Source organism: Lontra canadensis, unplaced genomic scaffold, assembly GCF_010015895.1.
Source record: "Lontra canadensis isolate GAN:19392208 unplaced genomic scaffold, GSC_riverotter_1.0 scaffold64, whole genome shotgun sequence".
Lineage (NCBI taxonomy): Eukaryota > Metazoa > Chordata > Mammalia > Carnivora > Mustelidae > Lontra > Lontra canadensis.
In genome coordinates this window covers 4,952,316-4,960,057 of record NW_022631058.1, presented here as the reverse complement: position 1 = coordinate 4,960,057, position 7,742 = coordinate 4,952,316, and positions in this window count along the sequence as shown.

The window sequence follows — 7,742 nt, the reverse complement described above, 5'->3', positions numbered from 1 at the left end:
ACAAATTCAAATGTGATCCTAGCTGCTGAACTTTCATTTTCAATTTAACTTGTCAGAAAAATGCATTAGAACATTTTATAGTTAAATATACAGGAATATAAAGTGAATTTCTCTTTCTCACCTAACAATGGCTCTGGAAACATAGTTACATTTGTTTCTGTTTTTTAAAGATTTTATTTATTTATCTGTGTGTTAACACAGAGAGATAGTGAAAGAGAGAGAGCACAAGCAGGGGGAGCAGCAAACAGGCAGGCAGAGGGAGAGGGAGAGTAGTCTCCCGACTGAGCAAGGAGCTCCAGGTGGAGCTTGAGGACCCTGGGATCATGACCTGAGCCAAAGGCAGCCACGTAACCAACTGAGACATCCAGGTGCCCCATCAGTTACCTTTTGTTCCAGATATTGATAATTCAATTACATCTTTTAGGGTTGACTCCCTCCTTTAATAATCTTGCAAAGAATAGATCTGGCATTTTCTCAACAGAATTTTTGTGAGGGACAAGATGGAGACTTCCCACCTGCCTTTAGTTTATCTCATCTTAATAGGATTTGAAGAAGGAAGGCTAATGTCTGTACAAACACCCTTTAAAAAGTAAAGTAAAACAGTACAACAATGTTTCCTCTAAGGCAATTCTAAAAATTTCTCATCCTAGATTTAATTATTCATCAGAGTACTTCCCTTTTATAAACATGAAACAAAAATATTCCAGTGTCACCACATTAAATATGATAATCCAGGAGAAAAAAATAAAGGGTAAAATTATAAAAAAAACAAAAAACAAAAAACAAAAAAACCATGAAAAGGGAGCTCATCAGGAAGCATTTGAACAACTAATGAAGCTAGAATATGAAAAATAACGATGTGTATACATTGTATTTTTATTTTCAGCAGAGGTCAACTTATCCCTGGAGAAGACTTACATCTGACATATCTATCTACAAAAATTTTACCAATTATTTGATTTATTTTGATTTCTTATACTATAATTGCCAAATACAGGATGTTGAGTCATTTTTAGATTTTAGATAGGCAACCAATAATTTTTTAGTGTATGTCCCCACAAGTCTTGCAGAACCCATCCTTAACACTAAACAAAATTCTTTGTCTATCTAAAATTCAAATTTAACCATGTACTCCTTATTTTTATTTCTTAATCTGTCAAGTCTGACTCACATCATAGTTTGTGTTTTTGATAAAAACATTACAAGGGCTTTTAGCAGTTGATGGATAATGCATTTCATTTGGCCTAAATATGTGAAAGAGAGTGAACTCTTCTAAGACCGGAAATTATGCCCATTTGATACAAAGTAGACACATTTTCAGTGTTAAAAAATATTTCCTGTAATGAGTCAAGGGCAAAAGCTCACATTAAGGTATTCTGAATGATGCTTTAATATATTTGATTTCTTTACCAGAATTAGAGATGATAAATGTACAGAATGAGCTTTTTTGTTTTATTTACTGAGTACAATCTGGCTTTTTGATTTTTAATTCACTGTGAGCAATCAAATTTATATTTAGGGAAAAAATCTACAGTTGATACTCAATATAGATGCTCTAGAATTATTTTATATTATGACTAAGCATGCAAGTTGCAAAAGATACTAAGTAAAATAAAAAAAAAATTAGGAAAGCAACTTATACACTGAAGCAAATTTTTATATGCCTTTACACATATGTTAGTGTGTGTTTTAGAGACTCAGCTCTTGCATCACTGTGACCTCAGGCAATTTAGTCAATCTGTATTTGCCTCAGTTTCTATTTTTTTAAAGATTTATTTATTTAGTTTCGAGGGAGAGGTAACATGCAAGTGGGGGGAAGGTGGGGGGGTAGCTCTTCAAGCCAACTCCCCGCTGTGCACAGAGTCCATCCCAACCTGGATCCCAGGACCCTATGATCAGGACCTGAGCCAAAACCAAGAGTCAGATGCCCATCGGACTGAGCCACCCAGGTACCCCTGGCCTCAGTTTCTTTATCAGTTATAAGGGATAAAAATACCAAAATCATAAAGGTTTTCCAGAATTAAGTACTAATAATTCACAGGAAGCATAGAATTTGACACAGGTTTATTTCAGAAAATATTAGGTGCTCTCTCAACTATTAACACTAATATCTGAAGTGTACCCTGAGATAGTAGTTAAGATACAGTTTTTAGCATCAGAAAGTCCAATTCCTGACATTAGGACTATTTCTATGCCATAGAACTGGAGGTCTATGAACAAAAGGGCATATTAATTGTTAAAGTCTAATATGAAGTAAGTTATAATAAGCTTAAGAGAATATTATCTATGGATCCCTTCTAGTGTGTTCTACCTTCTCTAGTCAGCTCACTCTTGTCTCTAATTTTCAGGAAAGAATCACCTTATCAGATAAGTGTCTATGGCATTGTTTGGAAGGTTTCTTTGACACAGAATGGCTCACATAACCAAAAACTGGTTTAAAAAAGATGGAGGACTCCACATCAAGGAAAGAGTACCACAGAGTTATTTTGTAATTATTACACACCATCATAACCATAATTCTACATAAAACCCAGGTATGTCAAACTATTCTGACAATAATTCCAAATTTTATTTCCCATAAAACAATAGATTTTTAAAATTTGCTGGTTTGAGTCTAGTTTTCTCCTCTGTTCAATCTCTGATACCCTTCCTTCTCTTTCTCCTACTCTGTTTCCCACCGTCACTATTCTGGAATGTCTGGTCTTTGTGTGAGTCTAATTACTTTTCTGCAGGGGAAAAAAAAAATTAAGCTCTTGCTTACATACTTAATTAAAAGTTCCCTCTCAATACCATGTTTTTATCAATAGTATTGTTAGGAGGAGATTGCTTCTCTCTTATTAACTTTGCAAACTCTCGGCACTATTTACTCTTTAGGCCAGTTTTTTTTTTTTTTTTTCTCTCCTTCCTTTCCTTCCCTCCTTTCTTTCTGTTCATCTTTCCTTCCTTCCTCCCTCCCTCCCTCCCTCTCTCTTTCTCACTTTCTTTCCTTCTTCCTTCCCTCTCTCCCTCCCTCCTTTCCTTCCTCCCTTCCCTTTTGCAACTAACTGCTCATTCTGAAAGCCCTCTTTCATAGGATCTGGGGTGCACTGTAGGATCTGCATTTTGTTATAGCATTTTCTTTTTAATCTGAGCACTCTATATTCTCTGAATTGTGACTTTCATTTTCGGGCCCTTTTTCCTTAGGCAAGACATAATAATTTTCATGTGCATGTGTGTGTGTTTGTGTATACAGCAGAAAACTTTTAGAGTCTGGCAAAAAATTTCTGTTGAAAGTCATGGGTTTCAGCATTGCTGGAGTTTTAACTCCTAAAATATTTAGTGGTCATTGTCATATGGGCAATGGGGTCTGACCAAGCTGTTTCCTTACCTTAAAATTCTCTCGAATTTCTCTGGTTAACCACTGAAATATTAAGCAAAAGGGAAACAAACAGTATTTGTCATCTCTCTCAGACAAGTGCATCAATCTAAAATTACTTGGTGACATATGGTGTTTAGTACTTACAGTGTTAATAATAATCAGTTAATAATTAAGTGAGCTCTATCAAAGTATTTTATCAGATTGGCTTATTTGATCTACAAATCAAGTCCATGGGATGGGGATATTTTCCCCCTTTTACAGACCTTTCGAAGTTGAAACATCTGTCTACCAAATGGCGAAGTCAGGATTTGAACATAATCAGTGTGACACCAAAGCCTGAGCTCTTTACAATGATATGCCACCTTTCCATTGGAACATTTAATCTGTTTGTATACTATAATTCTCAAAGTTCCCTTTTTCTTCAAACCATCTACTGGGAAAGTAATAGTGGTTGAATAACTGAGATTGATTCTCCTTCCTCTGCATTGCACTTTGTATTTAAAAAAACTTAATTGCACAAGCTGTCATTTGTTACTTCATTGGTTCAGGTTCATCTACTCATTTATTCCCATATTCAATAAAGATTTATTGTGGGCTTCTTGTGGTAGTAATGCTTTGTTATTCTGGCCACCTTCAAGATTTCAGAAGTTACTCCTTTTTTAAAATGCCAGCTCTCCCCCAGCTAGAATTAAACTCTTGAACTGCTGATGGAGTAAACCAGGTTTCTATAAGAACATGCTAGGAAGTTTTGGGTAGCATGACCGTGGGCCTTCTCCTTGGTTTCAGCTGTGCTGAATGTCCTTGAAGGGCATTAGATCCTTTTTCTTGGATAGTGCCATTCTTTTGCCTTCTGGAGGCCATCATCTTTTTATTCTGCTCCTGGTATGTTTTTGTGGTTGATTCTCTTCTCTTTCCATGGCTTTGTTTATATGGCCACAGGTACAGTATAGCTGATATTATAAGCGCCGAGGGAAAATCTTGTTTGAATCATGAGTTTTCTTTGTGTGATAGGAAAGTGATTATTGTTATTACCATAAGGTCTTTTCCTTGCAGGGGTCTGTGTCAGGACTAGAAGACTGGCAGTGTTATAGTCTGTATTGTGATCTTGGGTGTCATAGAGAAAAATGGGCTTTTGTGCATTTGGAGATCAGAAACCGGAGCAAGTTCAGGGCAGCACAGCAGCACCAGCCTCCAGAGTGCCACAGAGGGAAAAGTGCACCATGAGCATATAAGCAAGTATTGTTTGCCAAGGCCTTTTTTTTTTTTTTTTTTTTTTTTTTTTGCAAGGCTTTCCTACTTCCTTGGTTCTGGAGTCAGAATGAGACTACACTCTAGTGACACCACTATTTTTACAAAACAAAGAAAAAGAATTCCCCGTAGTGGACAACCACCACCATTCACAGATGTTTAGAATGAGCCAAAATGTGTTCTACCACAACAAGAAATGCATCCTGAACCTTGTCTATTGGTTGCTCCTACACCCAGAGTGAAACCACATCTTCCTTCAGAACATCCCGTTGTTCCCTGTAGCCTACTTGTTTGTGTGCTCTTACTTATTTCCAGTTGTCACTAAAATGTCTCATAGTAGTGCTTTTCACCTTGAGTTTTCAAAAGAATCACCAGGAGAGCTTGTTAAAACCAACCTCCCACCCCCAGAGACTCTGATTCTGTAAGTCTGAAATGCAGTCTAACAATATGCATTCCAGCTGATGATGCTGCTGGTTCTATAACCACATATCAACTAGGATTGTCTGAGAGTCGTTGAAGATTTTGAATTGGAAGGGATCTCGCAGATCATGGACCAGATATAGGAACTGGCTTGTTAAAGGTCACATAGATACTCCATCAAAGTGGTGTAATGTTTTCTATTGTGTGACTCAGACTTTTTAAGTAGATTTTGCTTTATTCCTCCAGAATCAGCAGACTGTATTTCTCTAAATGGCTTCATTGGCACACATAAACCATTACCAATATAGACAGGGTCGGGATGAAATAGACCTTTATTCAATTCGCACTGCCCTATGTTATTTTGGCCTTCTTAAGTTTAAGATTTTTTATTTATTTATGTGATAGAGAGATCACAAGTAGGCAGAGAGGCAGACAGAGAGAGAGGGGGAAGCAGGCTCCCTGCTGAGCAGAGAGCCCAACTCGGGACTTGATCCCAGGACCCTGAGATCATGAACTGAGCCAAAGACAAAGGCTTTAACCTACTGAGCCACCCAGGTGCCCCTGGCCTTCTTAAGTTTAAAACTATCTTTACAACCAGCAAAATGAAAAGGATTGGGAGGTACGTGCATTCTTCTTCCCCTAACATTAGGTCTTTAATCTGTGTGTAACTTATAGCTAGGTTTTAAATAAATTCTATTTTTTTCTTTGACTCTCTGGTATCTTTCCTTCATCTGTGTAAAGTGATTAAAACTGATTCCAGCTACATAATTATGTTTCTCTGGTGGAACAGGACAGCTTTCCATCAGGAAAGCTTTTGTGAATTCTAGACTAGTTGAAAGATGGCTACAGTTCCAATTTGCACAAAGTAATCATAGAAGAATAAAAAAATCATGTATAGTTTTTGTCTAATATATGGTTCTGTACTAAAACAGGGAGAATTATAACTCCTTGGCTAAAATAGGTCCAGTGCCATCTATTATTACATCTTCTCTAGCAAAGTCTCCAAGATGCGGAGGTAATTTAAGTCTTCTGTGTCTTTCTCTTGAAATTAATAGTTTTTGTCTTGAATGATATCTTAAGTCTTTGTGACAACTTACACTTTGTTTTTCTTTTCTGAGATTGACAAATGCAAGTTTTTGACTATTAGGAAGACCATGGAAGGGAAAGCCTTCCTACTAATAAAATCATTATAATGGGAAATACCAGACCATGTCTGTGCCTTCCACAGATCCACATAAACTAACCACTTTGATGGGGAATAAAGTAATCAAAGAACTTCTGCTCAGTTTCAAGAAAGCTAATAGGAAAGGATGGGAGGAGAAGGAGGGGGCTAATTTCAATGTCTCTCTGAGACAGAAGTTAAATATTGTTCAAACTTCAGAAAAATCTAATGAAAGGACCAACATGTATATGATGACAGATGTAAGGGATTTTAAATCAGGAGACACTGAGATTCTGAAAGACAAAATTACTGTCAAGGAAGGATAATTCTGTCTGGCAGATAATATATTAAAACACTGTGATATGATATTATCTTAGGAAAAGCCTGTCAACACAGATATGGTAAGTCACAAAACTCTTGAGGGAGAGATAACTTGCCTACGACTGGGCATACACCAGTTTGCCTGGCAATTAGTATCACTGAGTAGAGAAGGAATGGCATTATCATTTTTTGGATAAGAGCATGTGAATATGTCCATACTAGGTACAGTTTGAGTTTAAACTTCATGCTACAGTAAGAAAGTATAGCCCAAATGTAAAAATCTGTAATAAATGACACAAACGCCATAGGTTTGTTCATTATTTGAGAACTCTAAAAGAGCCATAAAAGAAAAGCAAAATTAAACTTATAAAATGTAAGTTCAGTGAATATACATTTAAGAGGAGAGGCAAAGTTTGATCCTAAATTCAAATGTCTTCAGATTAAAACAAAATGTCTCATTTTAGGACACGCAAGGCATATATATTACACACTTGGGTGTGCCAGTGTGATACGCCTAATTGACTCACAAATGTCAAACACATTAATAGACATAAGAGAAGCAAAAAAAAGAAAAGAAAGAAAAAGAAAAGAAAGAAAGAAAGAAGGAAGGAAGGAAAGAAAGAAAATGATCAAAGTGCTACCTACCCAGCTTTTTAGAAAGTTGCCCAGATGAATTTTTTCAAACTTTTCACAACTGGGTATTTCCAATGTTTTTGCTTGTTTGTTTTATAATTTCAGTGTATAGTGAAAGAATTGATATCACATTGATAAAAACCTAAAACACACACACACACACACACACACACATAAAGGAAACTATTATAAAATAAACACCCATGAGGCCATAGTGATGTAAATTAATGAATAAATAAATGGGAGAGAAAGAATAAATTATCCTTACAAAAGAACGCCATATAGTATGTGTAATCTCCCCTCCAAGAGGTGAGCTTAACTCACCTGCTCTCGACTGAGGGCTGATTTATCAAATTGTTTACAAAGAATGGAGAGAAAATAATTATAATTTTACAATGGAGAAACTTGTCAAATTGATATCATGTGCCCCTGAAGTAAAGGAATGAGAAGGGAACTTTATCTCGGTGATATTCTCCCCCAACCAAACACAAATCCCAGTCTAATCCATGAGAAAGCACAGGCTAGACTCAGGGTGAGGAGTATTCTACAAAACACCTGACCAGTGCTCTTCAGAACACTTGAGGTCGAGAAAAACAAGAA